Genomic DNA, 22,197 nt, shown 5'->3' on the forward strand with positions numbered 1-22,197 from the left:
TGCCCAAAAATTTGCGAAGTGTTCCTATATACCTTCTGTCCAGGCATCTCGCACCTGCGGCCCCTTTTCTCGCACCCGTGCGACCACACCTGCGGCCCAAGGAGCCACATCTGCGCAACTCACTTATCTGCCTAGACTCAGCATCTGTGGCAAACCCGCCGCACCTGTGAAGGCGCATCTGCGCGTTTCCTCCGCTTCTGCAAAGCCTGCCCAGCATTCCCCTTTCCGCATCTGCGCCCCAGGTTTTGCACCTGCGGGCTCGCAGATGCGACCTCCAACTCTCACCTGCGCAACCTTCCTAGACCAGCATTTCCCACACCTGCGCACTCCCCACACGCACCAGCGGCCTCGCATCTGCGACTCTTCCTTCTGCAGGTGCGGAAATAGCAGAAGCAGCAGCTCCAGCTGCAAATTCCAACTTCAACAAATCCGTTAACCACCGGAATCAACCCGAGGCCCCCGGGACCTCAACCAAAAATACCAACAAGTCATATATCAACATACAAACTTAGTCTAACCTTCGAATCACTCAAAACAACATCCAAACACCAAATTACCCTCGGGTTCAAGCCTAAGAACTTCTAAATTTTCAAATTCGGCAACCGATGCCAAAACCATCCAAACCACGTCCGAATGACCTCAAATTTTGCACACATATCAAAAATGACACTACGAACCTACTCCAACTTCCGAAATTCCATTCCGACCTCGATATCAAAATTTCCACTGCCGATCGAAATCGCCAAATTTCCAATTTCGCTAATTCAAGCCTAATTCTACCACGGACCTCCAAATCACATTTCGGACGTACTCCTAAGTCCAAAATCACCTAACGGAGCTAACAAAGCCATCAAAATTCCAATCCGAGGTCAAATGCTAAAGAGTCAAATTTTGGTCAACTCTCCCAATTTAAAGCTTCAACAATGAAATTCCTTCTTCCAATTCTATTCCGAAATACCTGCGACCCAAAACCGACGATTCACATAGGTCAAAGTACATCATACGGAGCTACTCATGCCCTCAAACAACCGAGCGAAGTGCAAATGTTCAAAAGGACCGGTCGGGCCGTTACATTATTTCCCTGAAATCAACTTGTGATTATATGATTCTATATGCCAATATTGTTGCAATGACAAGGCAGACTTGCTCATTGCAATGCCATGTCTAGTTTACTTCTCTTCATGTCGAATAAGACAAGTCCCCGTCCTCTTCACATGATGCATTCTTACTTTATTTACCTGAAAGCCAGCTTCTTCTCATCTGAATGCTTACTTATTGGATTTAAAACCTTTGTGTGGTAAATTGTATTTGCCTGAATATTTCACATGTTAAGCTCTGCAAGTTAGTTATTTTTATTAGGCTCTCATGTTAAAGCTTCCATGTTAAGATTGTATCTCACTGGTTTCTGTCTATGATACTACTAGATTTTTATGTTCAAACCCCTGCCTAAAGCTCTTTAAACTAGTTCTGGACCATGCTTTGTTTTGAAACTTTGTTTGAAATAACCATGTTGCTCTTAATCTCTGTTTCTGGAATGATAACCATAAACTTGCCTCATAAACTTGGCTAGAGCTATTGTTGGTCACAACTTAAGAACTAATTGTTTAAGCTTCAGAGCTCTTTAATTAATTCTATGTGGAGTTTGTCACATGTATGGCTAAGTTTGGCATCCGTTTGGGTAAGTAAGTTATTCATTTGGGCCTGGTATGTTGGTCCTGCCTTTGGTATTGAGGTTTCTAAGTATACTGTCTGCACTTGGAGTTTGGGCATGCTATCCGCATAAAGTCCTAAGCTTGTTTGAAGGCCCAGATGTATTACTGGGTTATTCTACATTTGTATTGGGCCTGTAATTATTTAAAATAATCTGTAATAGCTTGTAAAACTGAATGATGGTGAAATTAGTAAAAAAGGGGGTTGGAGTATTCTAGTGCTTGCATAAAAGGGTAAAAAACTTGCCTATAGGGTCTATGTGTTTTGTTTGCTTTTTCGTTTAGCATTCCTTATTTGTTATTTCATTTAGCGTGCTTTATTTCTGTACACTAATAGAATCACGCCTATAAGGATCACACACACTTCACTCGTACACTATTCAAAGCATGTTAGTACTCGCCATACTTGTTTTCTATGTCTATTACTGTGCACACTTAGACAACATGCCTATAGAATACAATAACGTTGTTTTGCTAATGGTCATTTAGATACCATGTCTATAGGGTTTCAAATAATCGATCGATCACTTCTGTTGTCTTGGTACGTTGTTAACCTGGATATCACGACTACAGGGTCTTAATTAATTAATCAACTACTTTGTTACTTCATTATGTTACCATACATAGAAATCATGCCTATAGGGATAAGATCTTATAAAGTCAATTGCGTCTATCAACTGTTAGAAATCATGCCTATAGGATATTGTCACTCACATAAGAAGCTGTTAATTCTCGGCTTTCGAAGTTGTTTTACTGCCTCATTGCACAATATTTAGATATCATGCCTATAGGGTTGTAATGCCTTAATTTGCAAATCTGTTAACCTAAAGCTGCACTGCTGCCTGTACAATACTGAAAATCAGAATCGCCTAGAAACCATGACTATAGGACTTAACGGCTATAATGATTATTAACTCTGAAATTGTCTACTGCCTAAATCTGTCGCGTGCATTTGTTGCTTATGTGTGTGGGTTAACTTGATCCCTTTCTTGCATTTATGTGAAGTCCTATATGTTTTGAATGCGCGCTAGTTTTATCATTTTCTGAGCATCCAAAGTAAAGTCTAGAACCACCCAAATAGCAGGTTCAAAGCCTCATGGACCATAGGCATAGGACGGGTAATGCACGCATAGGACGCGATTTAGAATTGAATTAGAACACTTCAGGTAAATAACTTTAACATAGTAATTGGGTAGCATGAGATGATAGTCTGTGCCCCCTAAATAATATGAGCAACCCCTACCCTAAGGGAGTTGCAAAGTATTATTTATATTGCATGGGGTGATCCTTTAGGCTAAAAAACTTAGGACCCCCACCTTTTCTTTATATGATTACTTATTCATACTTAGTCGTTGAATTTAGAACAATTAAGTTGTACCGTGTAACCTCTAAAGACTTGTACTGATTATCTATATGACTTAATTGTTGTCCGATTTTCTTTACACTTGTTCATAATAGAACCTTTAAATTCTTTGTCTTCCCTCTCTTATATGATCACATAGGACAATTATAATCTAATAATCTACATAGCATGAACTTCGGTTGGGACCCACAACTGTGAACTTTGAAGAGTGCCTAACACCTTCTCTGTGAGGTAATTTGAGCCCTTACCCGATGTCACGACCCAATTTAGAATTATAACCGGCACTTAGGAGCAAGTGCTCCCAAATAAGCCTCATCGATAATTTACAGAAAATCGGATAGAGTTTTCCCTATTTTAGGACTATCCAAAAATAAATATGTCTTAAAAATCAACAACACAACCAACCTATATCCACCAAACAAGTTATAATCCCCATTCATAAAATATTTCCAACACAATAATATTAACTTCATCTTCAAGTATACGATAGGAAAGTCTAATACGAATCACAAGTATATATCAACGATAGGAAAGTCTAATACGAATCACAAGTATATATCAATAAAAGAATACTTATGACACTCATAAAAAGGACAATGGAACGACTCTAAGAGTTTCAAGAAAGAGACTATAACAAATAAATAACAATCTTTGCCATGCGAATAAATGCGGGGCTCACCAGGAACTGCCAATTCGTGTACTCTAATTAACGGAATTCTTGCCTGCGTCTACTGATGTCTCTGTAAAAATAATAGCAGGGAGTGAGTATCTATCTCAATGAGTAATAATACTTAACCACAACCATTTTTAATAGGAGATAAGTCAGAAAATATACTTGTATATATAATAATCACAAAATTAAATGCCCTTTTTAAAACGGTAATAATAATCAGTCTCATCATGTGTTTCCTGTAATAAAATCAATTTAACAATACAGTAATAAACTCGGTAAATACTGTGTCATAGCAGATCTTTATATTTGGGAGGTTTCCAAGAAAGGATCATGTAATCTGTATCACTGTGTAAACCCCTTCGTAAAAGGAGTCAAATATAACTGTAGGTCCCTACTCGAGGGAAAACGGTAACTGTATACTAGTTCTACTTTCCCACTAGCGAGGGCTATAACTGTAATTGATAATCTGTAAATACAAGGTGCACCAGGTCTAACGAACCCGCCGTTAGCTACGAGATCCTTCAAAGTCTCCTCCCATTTATATTTTTCTTTGTAAACAGTAAATATTCACGTGGAAGCATTTTCAAAATGGTACATGGCATTTCAATTCTTATCAAATCATGTAATCCAAATTCCGGTAATGGTAATCATATCTCAAGTGACAGAAAAACATATCTAGTAATAGTGAGAACCTTTTAAATAATTATAAACATTTCAAATGAACTATTCAGTACCATATCAAGTAAAGGATTTGTCCCACATGCAATTTCAAATATTCGGTAACACCTTTTATTTTTAAAATATAGTATAAACCATGCAGGTTATGAAAACATAAATTTGCGGTAAGATTACTCATCTCTTGACGTCAACTAACCAAAGCTTAACTTCGAGTCAGATCCGGATTGCTCGGCTCGTGTATGAATCTATAAATCAATTTATAGCTTAGTGTTACCATCCACTAGTTCTGTAATTTATAATTAAGGTGATAACGAATCGCTATTTTGATTACCCACGTCTTGATTTCACTTAAATTAGAAACGGTTAGGCTGCCTATTCCTTTAAAATAATTCTCTGTATCCTCCATTCCTGACTTATATCTACTTTAATGAACTACTCTATTTTATTATGAAAATTCCTACTTAGTGCATTACAGTTAAACATCGAAATAAAATCTTAGAATCCCAATTTCACTTAGCCTGACCAAGAATCTAACGAGACTAGTTTAAATAAAAAAATGTATTGCTATCTCTTTTTTTTCGTTTTCTTAAATCCCAATTTGATTCCCAACTCTTAATCAAATTACAACCTCATATTTATTCAAACTTTAAAAATAATACTACTTCAAATAGGAGGAAACATATATGTAGTTACCTGGAATTCTACTGTTGAGGGTCAAGATATATATTTAATTCTTCAAGTAGAATATGGTATGGGATGGAGCACCAGAAACCTTTCTGCTTTGATGCCTACGATAACTGAAGGTTTTTTTTTTTTTTCTTTCACTTTTTCCCAAATCCCTTTTCCCTCTTTTCTATCTCACGCCACTTTGGACCAAATGGGTTACGGCCCATTAATTTCATCCCTTCATTATATACACATGTTTTTTTTTTTTCCAATTTGTCTTGTATTATTTGTTTTTTTAGCTAAAGACTTGTATGACCTTATTAGCATATAAGGTATACACCCGATCTTTGGTGACATGGACTAGTTCTAATCAGAGTCATTTGCAAATAAGTGCCTTAACGCACCTTAAAACCATTACGTGGCGACTCGTCTCTTTTAATACCCATCGAAGTCCGCTTTCACAAGAAAATGGGGCGCGACAGCATGTCGACTCTACTGAGGATTTACACTTAGGCTCTTACCATAATGAAGTTGACTTGTGTGGATTATTTGATGACATGAACATCCCTTCCCTTATTTTCTTCATTTGTTTAAATTGCTATGACATGCATATCCCTTTCCCTATTTTCCTTTATTTAAATTGCTATGACATGAAATATCCCTTCCCTGTTTCCCTTTTATTGCTGTGACATGTACAAGACTGCTATATCATGTTTTTCCTATCTCTATCCCCTTATTTGTTTCATTTAATTCTCACACGTTTTCACGAGTTAAACTAACTTCCCTCTGTTATCTTTCCTTTTTTCTTTTCTTTCTCTTGTTCATCTTTATTACTTACTATTTTACGCACTTTTATCATGTATATTTGGCAATGTGTTACTATTTTGCATAAAGCATGCTTTCAACATCATACTCCACTCATGCTTATTATCAACATAGTGGCGCTTGATGAGTGTCCGCGCTTTCCTGAAATTACCCTTTTAAATCAGAAAGGCTTATTTGCGATAGACTAGTCGATCGGCGGAGCAGTCGACGGTCCCGTGCCTTTCCTTCTCAAGTTGTCCACTTGAGAGTACCAGTCTATACCTTTCTAGAAAACCATACTTCGATTTGAAATATACACGCATCATGCTAAACCTAGTACGGATTGAGACGTCATTGACATAACAACCTGCTTAGATGAACCTTGTCCAAAGTCCGACGGGTTTTTCATAATCCTAAAGGACACCATCATATTATGTGCATTACTTGGAGAAAACGTGTCAACATGCTGATCATTATTGCATAAATAGTGGAATCTGGAGGGAGAAATGGCTAACTTTTATTTGTTTGTAAAAAATAAAGCACGAAATTCTCAGGTTCGGTATGGTCCAGAATATCCCGCTTTTGCTAATTGACTGGTGGAAATACCTTGCACCTTGTGACAGAACCCATGTGAGGAGAGTATTTTGTGACCTGCCATCTTTGCTGAACATTCGACCAAATAGGGAACTGATCGAGGCTGCTACCATATTCTGGGACGAGAAGAGAGCTGTTTTTCGATTTGGCAATATAGAAATGACTCCTCTCCTGCAAGAAATAGAGTGTTTAGCTAAGTTACCATGGGATAGTCCAGGACTATTGGTGCCAGAGAATTGCATCCCACGCGATTTTCTGAAGATGTTGGGTTTTAAGAAGAATGACGAGCTGGTATGCCTGAAGAAATCATACATCCCCTTTGAATTTCTCTATGAGCATTATGGTCATAGCAAATCATATCGGCTTCATTATGAGGAGCTAGCCATTACCTCTTTAGGATGGGTGCATCACCGGGTTTATGTTTTCATAGTCTATTTTTTGGGTTTGTTGATCTTTCCGATGCAAGGGGGAAGAATTCATACTCGCTTAGCCATGGTCGCCAGGACCTTAATGGAGGGTATCGAGGGGCAAAAGTACACTATCATCCCAATGATCATAGCTGAGATGTACTGCGCTCTAGATCGGTGCAAGCATGGGTCCGGACACTTTGAGGATTATAACCTCTTACTACAAGTTTGGCTTCTGGAATATTTCAGAGGGGTGATTATCGCCAAGAGCTTCTACGAAGGCCACTGAATGACTACATAGCCAGTCATCATCCAAAGAAAATGACATTCATTCCAGTCAGGTTTGCAAAGCCTGGAAATGCTGTAGGCTGGGGTGCATTTCTTCAGCAATCTGATAGACGAGCAAGTGCATTGGATGTTTGAATGGTTTTCTAGTAGTGAGTTCATTATCAGATCCAAAGGAACTACTCACTTAGTACTGATCAGGCTACGAGGCATCTACCCTTACGCTCCTATAAAAAGGCAAGCTAAAAGGAAACGAGTCATACCTCGGGTTTCCAACATGGTTCAGTATAAGGCAAATTTCAAAGGGGATTCCATCCCGTTCAAGTTCGAAGCACAACACATGTACAACCAAAAGATCATCGGGGAAGGAGATACTATTGAACCAGACATCTATCATGCCGATCATATGTACTACTATCTCTCAAGGTTGGAAGACGACATAGTTGGGGACGTCAAACCGGGAGTCAATATGAAAGATAAGATCACAGATGAGGTGGCTGAAGCACACGTGAAGTATAAGAGGTTACGCATATCACGACCCAAAATCTACTATAGGTCGTGATGGTGCCCACCGTCGTCATTAGGCAAGCCAACGATGAATTGCCAACTTAATTATTTATTTTATTATTTTTTAAATCATGAATTTTATTATATAGAGAGATCGATGCATCAAAAATCGTAGATACGCATGATTTAAGTAAAATATAAAGTAAAGGTATCTCAATGGTAAGCAAAATCATAAAAAAAAAATTCTAGAACACCTCAAAATCCGGTGTCACAAGTGCATGAGCACCTACTAGGAAGTAGAATAATAATATAACATCTGTCTGGAATACAAGATAGACATGATAATATAAATAAGTATTATGGAGACCCCGTATGTTGCGGTGTGTAACATGGGATGCAACTCATTATAAAGTCCCCTGAATAGTTGTGCCTTTACGCCCAAGAGACCAACAGAAATATATATATACCCGCATAATAAGTTTAGAAGTGTAGCATGAGTACGTAAATCAATGCATACCTAGTAAGTATTGATGACGTCCAAATCCACTACTAAAAAGTAAATGGACTAACCCCAGAGAAGTAGTGACGAGGGGTCGACATCGACACTTACTAGTGGTCCAATAAATCAAGTATAGTAGAAAGTAAACAAGTATGAGGTATGGTAAATAAACAGTGTAAACAAGTATAGGTACGTGGTACGATCCTCCTATGAACAGTAAACACAAGTTCTCAAATATCGATTACCTCCTCAACCGGAGTATATATAAAATGGTCCCCACCAGATAGGTCGTCACAACTCAAATCAAGAAAACTCACGGATATAGTGGCTTCTTGTCAAATATTATGCACGATTCCACCAAGGAGAACGACCTGATCCCATAGGAGTGTTTTATAGAAATGCCGAGGCAAATGGCCCGATCCCATAAGAATATGATACATGATACTATAGAGGCGAACATCCCGATCCCATAAGAGTGTTTTATAGAAATGCTGAGGCGAACGACTTGATCCCATAAGAATGTGTTACAACAATATCCCGCCGAGGTGAATGGCCCGATCCCATAAGAGTGTGGTACATAATCCTGCCGAGACGAATAACCTAATCCCATAAGAGTGTGATACATAATCCTGCTGAGGCGAACGACCCGATCCCATAAGAGTGTGGTACATAATCCTGCCGAGGCGAATGGCCTGATCCCATAAGAGTAATAAGACTAACGGATCCTTGACCCCACTCACGAATATACGTATGAGTTATGAAGTTTAAGGAAAACTTAGCAATGAATACACACAACGCGGGAGAAATTCGTCAGGGAAGCACAATTTTCATGGCTAATCAAGTAGATCGTCCAATTTCAAAAATAGCGAGTCCATTACTCTACGCAAATCTAATCTCAGGTCGTAATGCGAAATAAAGTAATTAAACATGCAAGGATAACTCAAATAGTACAGTTAAAGCATGGCGTGAATCTAAGTCTACCCGGACATAACCAGAAATTCTAGCATACACACGGACACTCGTCACCTCATACGTGCGTAGCTCCCACAACATGTAGCATATAATAAGAATAACACCTACGTGGTATATTTTCCCTCACAAGGTTAGACAAGAGACTTATCTCGCTTCGAAATCCCCAGCTCCAACGCCTTTCTAACACTTCAAACCGATGCCAAATGATCCAAAACTAATCAAACAACGTGCAAACCAATCAAAAGATACTCCAATACTCACAATTTAACAATTAGAAACAAATTATCAACTCCTCAAGAAAAGTCAACAAAGTCAACCCTCGGGCCCACGCGTCCGGATTGCGAAAATTATTAAAAATAATTATTACCCATAACTTATATAGTATATATTCTAAAAATCATCTAATTTCATCTATGAATTGACTCTCAAATCAGGGATTTTCATCTCATAACTTTAGGGCTCAAAAACCCTAATTTTTACAATCCCAACACGAATAAAAATGATAACCAATGAAAATAATCATGAAAAATTATCAAAATAAAGGTCAGATATTTACCCCTTTGTTGAGATGAGAACAACGCCGTGAAAATTACCTCAAACGGAGCTCTAGAACTCAAGATATGCTCAAAATACTAAAATGCTCGATCTATCCATTTAAAATACTGTCCATGTAATTTTTGTTCTTTGCCTTCGCAGGACACCTTCGCGTTCGCGAAGAGAAATTTTTTGCGTTGACCGATCAACCCATAAATCCTTCTTCGCGTTCGCGGAACCTCTCTCGCATTCGCGAAGAACAAAGGCTTGGAATTCAATGATTCTTGTTGCTATGACTCCGTAATTACGATACAGATCTAATGGTTTAATCAAATCACAAATCAAAGGTCGTTTGCTTAATATGGTATCCTTTATACCTAAGTAAACGACGCTGAAATATCAAATAAGAGCGCGACACAACCCAAACACATTCGAAACACATTTGAGGACCCCGAGACCCTGTCTAATCACACAAACCAGTCCCAAAATATAACACGAACCTACTCGAGGACTCAAATCACACCAAACAACATCAAAACCATGAATCACACATCAATTCAAGCCTAATAAACTAATGAACTCTTAAACTTCTAAAACTTATGTTGAACCATACCAAATCAACCCGGAATGACCTCAAATTTTGCATGCAAGTCCCAAATGACACAACATACCTATACCAATTTCCAGAACCATAATCCGGATCCGATATCAATAAAGTCAACTCTCGATCAAATCTATCAACCTTTAAACCTTCAATCTTCCAACTTTTACTAAAAAACATCAAATCAACCTACGGACTTCCAAATCCAAATCCGAACATATGCCTAAGTCCAAAATCATCATCCGGACCTAATGAAACTATCAAAACTCTGATCCGAGGTCGTTTACTCAAAATTCAAACCTTTATCAATTCTTCCAACTTAAAGCTTCCGAATTGAGAATTATTCTTCCAAACTAACTCTGATCTTCCCGAAAATCTTATCCGACTACACGTGCAAGTCATAATACATGAAGTGAAACTACTCAAGGTCTCAAACTACCAAACAATATGTTATAGCTCAAAACGATCGGTCGGGTCGTTACAACGCAAAAGGGTGTTCGAGTTCGAAGCTAAGCATCTGGAACAACATAAAATGAACATGGAGGCGATAAGGGAATGGAAGGAGATTGCCAATAAGTCGACATAGAGGTTAGAATATCTAGAGGAAGGATTGATGGAACTAGAAGGGAAGATGAGAAAGAGGCTTTGGGATTATCAAGGCATGGACGATGATGAAGGAGGGAAGCTGGCCAAGGCTTATTTGCTACTGGACATGCGCGATCTGGGGAATGTGATTGATGGGGTCAAGAGAGCCAAGCATGGAGAAGGTCCTTGAGGAACCAAGTAGAGTAGGAGATAATGCCCTTTATTGCTTTCTAGATTAGATTAGATTATGATGTAATAAATCTTAATGCCATTAGTGACTTTATTATTATTGTCGATTTAGTAAAAGATTGATTTGGCTTATTTTCGCACTAATGAAATGAGACAAACGTTGGCATGAATTTTTTCCAAGTCTATGTGTCGCTTAGGCCTGCCTCAGGCACAATGAGGTCCCCAAAATTAGGACGCGAATTAATTATTGCATGACCTTATGTGATACATATTTAAATATTGCAAATACTCTTTTACTTTGTCTTATTGACTTGATTACCTTTTGCTTTTTCTTTCTTTTGATTATTGCCATTCCCAAAGGTTAGTTCGTGCATTCTCAGCATACCACACCAGATCCAAAGGTCCTCCACCTCCTCATCCACCTAGCGACCCGAAAAGTAAAGGCAAAGGGGAGATGGATGATTTAAATGGTATTCGAAAAGACAATGCTACCATGGCAGAGAATGTTGAAACCTCAGATAGGAGAAGTATGGAAGTATCAGGGCCCATTTTAAATTTCTTAAACTCCCTAAAATTTCTTTTCTCCTTCCCTTTGTTCAGCCCTTCGATCCCTTAACTTATTTTGCATCGCCCTCGGGACTATCCTGATAACTTCGGATTTTGAGTCTGAATCATTATGGAAACAAGTCCTGCGACGACGTATTTTTCTACGTTGTCCCCTTGCTCGACTTCGAGAACTCCCACTTGGAATAATTCGAACTTGTCCCTGTTCAGCCATAAGTGCAATAGGACCAAAGAAATAATAAGAATGGCTACAACCATTCAATGTGACAACATATATCACACTACTTGTAGAAGGATATGAATTATGGGATTAGGACTAAAATAATTTCCTATTTTAAAGAGACAGTGACTCCTCTTAAGACCAATTCTCATAACACATAAATTCATAGTCTTAGCAAAGTACTTTGACAGATCAGTGTAAAGATGTCACATGAATCCTTTCTACCATATTATTTTACTTAGAGTCAAGGAAGCACTGCATCAAATTCTGTTAATAATCAAGCAACAACAAAATTTATATATAATGATGCCATATCATAACCATTCACGTTGGGGAAATATTAGAGAAACAATCTCTTTTGGACTATCCATTATCAAGTAGTTATTCTTTAAATCAAGTGCAAAAAGACAAATTTATATATATTGATTTACCACACTTTAAAGTTATTTTCTGAAAATTTACATTTCAAAGATCAATAAATCCAAACATAAGAATTGCACCGTAAAGTCCCATTATCATGGACCTCAAACTTCATCTCTTCTTATATTCATAAAGAAAATAAAAGACTTCTCCTAATTAAAAGAGGCACTTGCCTTTTTCGGAAAAGAAAAAAAAATTGATGATTCAGTTATTGTAAAGGCATTATGTCCCACCCATGGACTAGCAATAAGACATCATCAATTTATAGTCAAAGTAAAATTTTCTTTCTATTCTCATTAGTATAAAACGAGAAGCCGAATCTTTCAGAAACCTTGTATCTTCTAAATACTTGTACATCAGATTCTTATCTTGTCATACAATTAATATCAAGCCATGATATATTACTATGGACAAATTTATAGTTGCTGCAATAAAAAAAAATAATTCATGGCAGTAGCAAAACAATTTCACAAAATTTTATGAATATACATATATCTACTTGGTGGCAGACAAAAGACAATAGCAAATATTTGGAAGACATACAAGACAAGATTATGAAGCAAATTACTCTCCTTGAATTGAAACGAATCCTTTCCGTATTCAATTAAAGTCAAGTAAGGAGAAGTCATTCAGGAAATGCTATCAGGGCAAGGACAACTTTTTACACAAATCGCAAAATTAACACTGATTTAAATTTAATTGTGTATTCATCTCAATAGAACATACTTCAAAGACTCTTGATACCAATGAAGATCTAATAGTAGCAAGGACATACTTCAAAGGCTCTTGATACCAATGAAGATCTAATAGTAGCAAGGACATCGAATTTGTGTATATAGTAACAACAACGGAAGATCGTTAAAATTTGTGTGATAGAAATTGCTCCACGCCGATTCTATTTCACTTTGAAAATAGAATTTTTGATTCCACAAACTAAGTGTCCTCTGTGTATTTCTTGTGAGAAGAAAGGAAATGAGTTCTCTGTGTTTTTCTTGTATCTTTGAAGAGTACGTATTATTCCCTTTTATTCAGAGTTAAGGAAGAAAGCAATTCTGAAGAAAACTATTCCCACCCAAAAATAATAACTGTGTAGAATATGCTCCCACAAATTCAACATGTGGAGTAACTTCTCATAAGAGATTATTTAATCTTATCTATTCATAAATGGGTCGGGTCAGACCACATGGAGCGACCCGCGACCCAAATTGAAAATAAATCCAACACCATACATCAAATATAAACTAAATATATATTAGAGATGGGCTATACACAGACTATTGTCTTTAATTGGAGATTAATAGGGGAATATTGATCTTTAAATATTATCTCCTTTTTTATCTTTAATACAAGTTGCTAGACATAGGTGACTACTGATACGGGTATTCAAATTACAATCATGCATTGAATAAATGAAGTACACTAAATGGCTCCTCCTATAATTTAAAGGTCTAGCTTCAAGATATTAGTGCTCTTCAAATATATGCATACTCAATCTCATCCAACCTGTACTTATCTCCTAGTCTCCAACAGAACATGTTCATGGAAATCAACCATATCTCAGTCCCAACCAATTGCTACGAGGAAAGAAATATGTACAAGAGGAATATAATCTTCTTGTATAGACATTCTTCCTCCTAACTTCCCTCCGATCATGTCTGCAATTGTCTAACATATCAGATCAAGCAAGCTCTTTAAGGTGAGATAGTTGGCAACCTATAAAAACATAAGACAAATAATTTACTGCAAGTGCAGTGTATACTTAACCTCAACAAAAATGATAATTCCCAAATCAGGAAGAGTATTAAAATGGAGAGTAGTTGTAGTCATTTGCAAATGCTAACAACAACATTTAAACAGAAATGTAAAATCATTATAAAAGAATCCAGTGACTGCAATATATAAAATATAAATTTAACAGTTAAATATAAACACATTAAAAAAAATTGTCAGCCACTCAACAGGATTCAAAATGCCAAGCAAGAACTCACGGGGATAATATCAAAAATGTAAACAGAATGTGTTGCAGGCAAGTCGATTGATATAACATTTGTTTCCTAAAAAGGCAACAATTTAGTAAGACCACAAGTTCTAAAGTTAATTATTATTCTTCATTCTAACTTTACAATTAAAGCATGTCCTCTAGCCCATAGTTTTAGAATGAACAACAGAAATTGATCACGCCCAATTATGCCTTGTAAAAAGGATTAAGCAGTTGCTGCAAATATAATTCGGTTCAAGCCCGGAATCGAATCCCACAGAGAACTAACCTATTTACTATAATTTTTAACAATGCTAGTGATAAACTCACACAATTTCCGAATGCAAGATTTTTAATAGATCATAAGTGAAATTTATTTATCTAATGAAAAATGACAACAAAATTAGCAATAATCAAGAAAAAGGTTGAATTCAAAGGTAAAAGGATCTAGGGCTATTGATTTCCCCAATTACCGGACTAATTCCTGATACATTAGCTATAATCTCGCCGTAATACTCTATGAGGATTATGAGTTCCAGGATACCGTAATTATCTCTCGATCAATTACGATAATTTACTAGAAGCATTCTCTCGAACTACTCTAGTTAACAATTTATGCAACTCAGAATTATCCCACCAAAGCTTTGTTATTAGTAATCCAATATTTAAATTCAAGTAATTAATCTTTTAACTTATCCGAAAGTAGTATTGTTCAACAACAATCTCACCAAGTGTTCTTTCTCAAGCAACACAAGATAACTAGACACGATTAATCAAGGGCCCTTTCAATTAATCACAACACAACACATAGTTAAACAATCATAGAATAAGAACGACTCAATTATATCTAAACATAGTCAAAACTTCATCCAACAATTGGTTCCATCAACCTTAGATGATGGGTTTAGCTACTTATACTAATAGATAAAAATTCACTATAATAATTCATAATCAACAATGGAAGTAAGAAGAAGAAGATGAAAAGGAAATTCTCCGTCTTCTCTCTCTTGTTCTTGCCTCCAAAATCTCCTAAAAACAGCTCCTCTTCTCTTCTGGGCGAATTAGGCTTCATATAGGTTTAGGTTAGTCGCCTTAGAAATTACATAATTTCCCCTTAGTTGTTGGCCTCCGTTCGCCCATCCGCGACCATGGATTCGACCGCGGATCCGGCCGGGGATTTCAGCCAGTGTTCTGCCTTCAGTGTGCAGTCCAATTCGCGGTCAACTCCGCGGCCGCGCACCTAGAGGGGACCTCCCCGCTTGCTTTTCTCGCTCCTTTTCGATCGGGCTAATCTTCGATTGGCCTTCCACACTCCATATTGACTCCAAAATACTCTTTCGCTTCCTCTTAGCTCGGAGTGGCTCCTAGAAAGCATAAAATTCTTAATTAGAGCATTTTGTTATCTTTTAGCATTCAAATATCAATAAAGTATGGCTAAATTAGAGTATAAATAGTGTCTAAATTATATAAATATAGCCTACTATTAATACCCCACACTTAAACTATTGCTCGTCCCCGAGCAATTAAACTACACTCTACAGAGGCCTAACTTCACTGAGCGACTTCCTTAACTCGTCACACCAAGAATATTTCACATAGTTTGAGTATACATTAGTGTAATATCTACACCTCAAGAGTAGACCCCCGCGAGCCACACAATATTCCTAACCGGCTTACTTACTCTATTCAGAGGTCCAGACTTACCTCTCCTTCGTGAATCAAGTGCCTGCTCACTACAAAAGAGACTCATTCCACAATCAATAAAATTCACGCACACTGAGGAACTTCAAAATAAACAGAATTCACTCACCCTCAGAAATGGTATTCTTGTGCCACATAAAATGCTCCATAGGCTTGCCCGTAGTGTACTACTCTACTAATTGAGCTTGTTCAGTCTAGGATCAAGTAGGACTTTATTTGGCTGTAATGTAGGCTGCAGGTCGGGTAGGATATATTTGGATATAATAGTGACTACACCTCCCCAAGCACTTTAATACATATATTTTATAATCAAGCCTACACTTAATTTAAACCAATATTTCCACCTTCAACACGACGTAAATTACCCCACACTTCTTTGAGCACAATCACCTTAAAAGCCACCACAGAATATTACTATTCAACATGATACACTATTAACACATGATACACATTTTTTTTTGAATAACAAGGTGCACCTTTCTCCTGATTTCCCTAGTTCCACTCAAAAGCCCCACCAACTACCCCACACTTTATCCTTTATAGATTCATAGTAATTCAAGTGCTTACGAGAGGTAAAGGGTTAAAAAAAAATGGTCAATTCAAACAAGGGATAAGGCTTGTAATGTGGTTGCCAAGAAAACATGATTACAGGCTCAACGGGGTTAACTACAATACATAACAAATAGGTGGGTGGAATATGTATATATATAGTTCAACAAGGAAATGCCTATATCACTTCCCAGACTAAACAAGACTACTATTTTGCTTTGCAGATACACATGGCAAGTTCTAGGCATCAAATGTAGTGCATAGAATACAACAAGCCTCACAGACACATGGCACATGACTCACTCCAGATCGGATCATCAAACACTTAGATTAGAGTACTTAAGCCAAATTAAGAACATACAGTTTAAGGCATTCTTACAAGAGTCAACAAATGAGCCTAAGCGTCACACTAAGTACCCGTTATATTCAAGGCATTACGAAGTTAAGATATCCTATTCTAATCCTGCCCATAGCCCATAAGTTCCTAACTAAAAAATAAAAACTAACTACACCCGATTCAAATGAAACCCTTGGAAAAGAACCGTGGTTTAAAGAAAAATCAAGGGGGAATTGATACACTATTACAAAAGAAAATCCACGCTCACCGCACCATTTTTTTTTTACTTTTAACAATTTTTTTTCTTTCGACTTTAGTCCTTCAAGAAACCCGTCGAATGATATCCATTGTCAGGACAAGTCGAAAATGATTTATGTAAATAAAATACGAAACTATTCTACATACAACATACAACAAAGTATCCCCCACCCCACACTTAAAAAGCTGGCATGTCCCCATGTCATACAAAATAAAGTAATGCGAGGTAAAGGAACTTCCCTAGTGGATCAGTCTTGATCGGAGACAGTGCCAGGGTCGAGATGACATGCCCTCCCCAGCGCATGCAGCCAGCCCATGATTTTCTTCTCTGACTTCGCATTTTGGGTGGCCAAGGCATCAACTCTAGCCTCCAATTCCGTGACGGAAGTGCGCAATCCTGCCATATCCTGTTCTAAGGATGTCATCCGTGTACTCTGTCTGACCTGGGATGGTCCTTTAGCCGCTGCAGCCTGTTCCTATGGGGGTGAGGAAAGTTCAACCTCCTCCTGCCCTTCATTGCCTTCCTCCGGCGCATCAGAATCGTCACTATGAGTTGCCCCAGGTGCCATCGGGTCTTTCCCGATGGTCACTTTGTATGCCCGGAACTTTGCTTCTTTCTTCACCATCCCATCCGCATTTGGCTTCTCAGGCACCCTTGCTGCCCGGCACAATCTAGTGACCAGAGAGGGGAAAAAGAACCCATACCTCTTCTGTGGTGAACGGACGAACATCTCAGACTGAATAACTTGGGCCACATCAAAATCGTGGCCATTCACGAAGCATCAGATCAAGGTTGCTCTCGGACCATTTATCCCTGTGGTGTTGTGGGATGGCAGCAAGCGACTGTTGATGATGTACAACCAGCACTTTCCTTCAAAAGTGAGTGAGGTAGAGTGTAGCTTCGATCCCGACACAACCCACACTACCTCTTTGTCTGGTGCACAAATAGTTCTGAAAAACCTGTTCCATGTGATGGATTCTCTCTTGTAAGTATCAAAGAAATCCTCCTCCCCATTGAATACAGGCACTTGATACACTCTCCTAATGGCTTCTATCGAGGCATCCACCCTCGTGTGTCGCACGATGCATATTCTATTCTCATGTTCGGGGCAGTTGGCATAGAACTCCCGGACAAGCATCAAGTTACCCTCCTCCGGCTCTTCAAAAAAGCTGTCCAACCTGCGCCTGATCAACTCTCGATACATATTAGGGCATTCATCCTGGAGGGACACCCTGTCAATACCCCTTTCCGATACAGGTGTTTTAGTGGCCTTTAAACTGAAACGGTCTTGGGCAGCTCTGGAGACAAACCTGGTACGATCAAACTGAGCTGCATTGGCTGGTGCCCGTGCCCGGGATGAACCTCCATAACCACTTGACGAGGCTCCGGTGGTGCGTCTCTTCTTTGAAGGTGTCATGGTACCTACACAACAAACACTACTATCAGTAATCGGCAGAATATGGGAACCAATGGCGCTTACTCCGACTTCACTCGCACAATTGGTCACAATTTACGTTCAAACTCATTGTGGCAATTCAACAAACACTTAAGGTGCATATACCCCCTCAAGTTACCCAAAGCCCCAATTAAACTTCCATTCCTCACAAACTCAACAATGTCTTCCCCTAATTCAACCAAATCTATTAGCCTCACATGCCACATATATATTACAATCCTAAACCAAGACAAGAGTACCCATGATTCTACTTTCCTACACATACAATAGCAAAGGAAAAGAATGGAAAAAATAAAAATTGAAAACAAAACAAATACTAAGAAAGAGGAATAGAATCATGTTACTTACTTGGAGATCTTGGGAGGAACGGAGATTGGGGATTGGTTGAGTGGAGAAGAGAAGGAAGGAGAAGAGGAGGGGGGGGGGTTAAGTAAAAAAAACTAATTAATAGGGAAAGAAAATAAAAGAAGAGAAAAGAAAAGAAAAGAAAAAATAACAAATTCAGAACCTGGTACCGCCTAATCCGCGGTCGACTCCGCGGTCCAATCTGCGGCCGCGGATGAGAAGCAGTGAGGGTGTCAAAATCCGCGCCCCAATCCGTGGTCAAGTCCGTAGGCGCGGACGAGGGTCAGTGGTCTGTGCAAAATCCGCGGCCTACTCCGCGGTCCACTCCGCGGATATCCAGCAATTTTTGTCTTTTTCGCACTTTTACCTATCTCCAGGTTAATTTCGTCCCCCGAATCCTTCCGATGCGCATAATTTTATCCCTGCACATTAGTATCTCGGTCAATGCCATTCAAAATCAATTACAAAAATAAGAGTAAAGAAAAATAATGGGTTGCCTCCCAAAAAGCGTCCGAGTTAACGTCGCGGCACGGCGATTTACAACAAACCATGGGTTGCCTCCCAGGAAGCTCCTGATTTAACGTCGCGGCACGACGCATGCTTTCATTGTTACTCTTCGCTTGCGTATTGGGGCTCTTCCAAAGATATCACCACTATATCCCCCTTTTCTTCGACTATTCCAAGGTAATGCTTCAACCTTTGCCCATTCACAGTGAACTTATTTGTCCCATCTTCGGATTCAATTTCTACAGCACCACTTGCACCACTCTGAAGGGTCCTGACCATCGGGACTTCAACTTACCCAGAAATAATCTCAATCTCGAGTTGTATAACAACACTAGATCTCTGGGTTTGAAATTTCGATCTAGAATGTGCTTATCATGCATCATTTTCATCCTTTCTTTTTACAATCTTGCATTCTCAAATGCATGGAACTTTAATTCCTTGAGTTCATGTAACTCAGTGACTCTGCTGGTGCATGCGGTCTCCATATCCAAATTCAACTGCTGCAGTGCCCAAAGGGCTTTATGTTCGAGCTCTACCGGAAGATGGCATGCTTTTTCAAACACCAACTTGTATGGTGACATATCAATTGGAGTTTTGAATGTTGTGCGGTACGCCCATAATGCATCATCCAGCTTCTTTGCCCAATCAATCCTTGTCGCATTCATTGTCTTGGTCAGGACACTTTTGATTTCCCTGTTGGACACTTCAACTTGCCCGCTCGTCTGTGGGTGGTAAGGTGTGGCTAACTTATGGCGAACTCCATACTTTTCCAATAGCCGCGCGAATGTTCTATTGCAAAAATGGGTTCCGCCATCACTGATTATAGCTCTCGGGGGTGACAAAACGTGTGAAGATGTTTTTTTAGGAAGCTTGTCACCCCTTTTGCATCATTGGTTGGGAGAGCCACCGCTTCGACCTATTTGGAGACATAGTCAACTGCTACCAATATATATTTGTTACCATATGAGCTGAAGAAAGGCTCCATAAAGTCAATCCCCACATGTCAAAAACCTCCACCTCTTGAATTGTGGTCATCGGCATCTCGTGACGTCGAGATATGTTGCCTGTCCTTTGGCACTCATCGCAACTTTTTACCTAAGCATGGGCATCCTTGAACAGAGTTGGCCAATACAACCCCGATTCCAACACTTTTGCTGCAGTCTGGATTCCTCTAAAGTGTCCACTATATGGTGAAGCATAACAAGCTTGCAAAATAGAAGGTTGATCTTTCTCGGGGATACACCTCCGGATCATGTTATCTACATATATTCTAAAAAGTAGAGGTTCATCCCAATAATAAGATCGACAATTGCGAAAGAACTTTTTCTTTTGAATTGAAGAGAGTTCATAAGGTACAATACCGCATGCTAAATAGTTAGCAATATTAGCATACCATGGCATCTCCTCCATTGTCACAGCGAGTAACTGTTCATCCGGGAGTGTCTCTGTTATATCTTCAACCTCCATCTTCTTTTCAGCTCCTTCCAACCTTGAGAGGTGGTCTGCCACTTGATTGTCCATCCCTTTTCTATCACGGATTTCCAGATCAAATTCTTGTAGCAAAAGAACCCAGCGGATTAAGCGTGGCTTTGACTCCTTCTTTGCTATCAAGTACCTAATTGCTGCATGGTCAGTATAAACAATAACTTTTGAACCAATTAAGTACGACCTGAATTTGTCGAAGGCAAACACTACAACCAACATTTCCTTTTTTGTTACGGTGTAATTGAGCTGTGCACCGCTGAGTGTCTTGCTTGTATAGTAAATTGGGTGCATCATCTTGTCTTTTCGCTGCCCAAAGACTGCTCCTATAGCATAATCATTAGCGTCGCATATGAGCTCGAACGGTTGCTCCCAGTTGGGTGAAACAATGATGGGTGCAGTTACCAGTCTCTTCTTCAGCTCCTCAAATGCCAACCTGCAATCATTAGAAAACACAAAGGTCTGATCCTTTTCAAGAAGTTTACATAAAGGGTTAGCAATCTTGGAAAAATCTTTTATGAATCGCCTATAGAATCCGGCGTGCCCAAGGAAACTTCTCACTGCCTTGACCGAAGTGGGCGGTGGCAATTTCTCAATCACATCAACCTTTGCATGATCGACCTCAATTCCCTTACTGGACACTCTATGCCCCAAAACTATTCCTTCTTGTACCATAAAATGGCACTTTTCCCAATTCAGCACCAAATTTATCTCCACACATCTTTTGAGCACTCTTCTTAAATTGTGAAGACAATCTTCGAATGAATCCCCCGCCACAGAGAAACCATCCATAAATACCTCCATAGTGTCTTCAACCATATCAGTGAAAATGGCTAACATGCACCGCTGGAATGTAGCCGGCGCATTGCAAAGTCCAAAAGGCATTCTCCAAAAGGCAAAGATGCCATACGGACACGTGAATGATGTTTTCTCTCTATCTTCAGGGGCTATTGAGATCTGATTGTACCTCGAATATCCATCCAAGAAACAGAAGTGAGACTGCCCCGCTGACCTGTCTAACATTTGGTCAATGAAAGGTACGGGGAAATGGTCCTTCCGGGTGGCTGTGTTCAATTTTCGATAGTCCATGCAAATCCGCCAACTCATGACTGTACGAGTCGAGATCAACTCATTATTCTCATTTTGTACGGCCGTCATTCCTCCATTTTTCGACACACACTGAACAAGGCTGACCCAGTTGCTGTCAGAGATGGGGAAGATGATACCCGCATCCAGCCACTTGATCACTTCCTTCTTCACCACCTCTTTCATATTTGTGTTCAGCCGTCATTGATGCTCTCTGGGAGGTTTGT

The sequence above is a fragment of the Nicotiana tabacum genome, chromosome 24 (genome assembly GCF_000715075.1).
Source record: "Nicotiana tabacum cultivar K326 chromosome 24, ASM71507v2, whole genome shotgun sequence".
Classification (NCBI taxonomy): domain Eukaryota; kingdom Viridiplantae; phylum Streptophyta; class Magnoliopsida; order Solanales; family Solanaceae; genus Nicotiana; species Nicotiana tabacum.